At 53.5% G+C, this 1,216-nt stretch overlaps 1 protein-coding gene across 1 annotated transcript in view; it reads left to right on the top strand.

Annotated features, from left to right (window-relative positions):
- SYT4 (synaptotagmin 4) overlaps window positions 1-1,216 on the top strand; it is an 18,966-nt gene that overhangs the window by 14,580 nt on the left and 3,170 nt on the right. The gene's annotated exons all lie outside the window — the stretch shown is intronic.

Raw genomic sequence — 1,216 nt, 5'->3', positions numbered from 1 at the left:
GACCCAGCCACGCCCCCCCAGCCACACCTACCTAGTTATGGCGACCCGGCTGTGACCATCTAGCCACGCCCCCCCAGCCACACCTACTTAGTCACGGCGACTTGGCTCTGACCATCCAGCCATGCTCACCCAGCCACACCTACCTAGTTATGGCGACCCAGCTGTGACCATCCAGCCACACCCACCCAGCCACACCTACCTAGTTATGCCGACCCGGCTCTGACCATCCAGCCACGCTCACCCAGCCACACCCACTTAGTCACGGCGACCAGGCCGTGACCATCCAGCCATGCTCACCCAGCCACACCTACCTAGTTATAGCAACCCAGCTGTGACTATCCAGCCACACCCACCCAGCCACACCTACTTAGTCCCAGTGTCCCGGCTGTGATCATCTAGCCACGCCCACCCAGCCATACCTACTTAGTCATGACGACCCGGCTGTGACCATCTAGCCACGCCCACCCAGCCACACCTACTTAGTCCCGGCGTCCCGGCTGTGATCATCTAGCCACGCCCACCCAGCCACACCTACTTAGTCATGACGACCCGGCTGTGATCATCTAGCCACGCCCACCCAGCCATACCTACTTAGTCATGACGACCCGGCTGTGATCATCTAGCCACGCCCACCCAGCCATACCTACTTAGTCATGACGACCCGGCTGTGACCATCTAGCCACGCCCACCCAGCCACACCTACTTAGTCATGACGACCCAGCTGTGACCATCTAGCCACGCCCACCCAGCCACGCCCATCTGGCCCTTTGAGGGCAGCCCTAATGCAGCCTTCAGTGAAATTGATTCTGACACCCCTGAACTACATCCACACCATTATAGAAAGAGCCATTTCATCTGCGATCTAGCTGAGGAGTGCCTGGTTTGCTTCAAACATTTTCCTCCAATGAAATGTGACTTGGCAAGTTCTCTAAATGCAGCCGTGATTGTTTAAAAAAAAAAATTGGAGTTGCGTGCAACTATGACGTTGCCTGAAATGTGAATTCAACCAGGGTAGCTCCTTTGACAAACTGTGATTAAAAAGCAGATGGAATCAGATCAGCATCAGGAAGAAAGTACGGATTGGCCCCACCCATGTTTCAAAACAATCTCCAGATTTGTTATGGATTCTCAGGTTTTTGTTTTAATCTAGTAATCCAAAAAGGAGAGATGGAAATAAGTGAAATTAATTGGGCCAAATTTACTAGGACCTAGCTTG

This window comes from Protobothrops mucrosquamatus, unplaced genomic scaffold (genome assembly GCF_001527695.2).
Source record: "Protobothrops mucrosquamatus isolate PMUCROS unplaced genomic scaffold, P.Mucros_1.0 scaffold1560, whole genome shotgun sequence".
Lineage (NCBI taxonomy): Eukaryota > Metazoa > Chordata > Lepidosauria > Squamata > Viperidae > Protobothrops > Protobothrops mucrosquamatus.
Note: the sequence above shows the minus strand (reverse complement) of the source record. Positions and strands in the feature narration are given on the sequence as shown.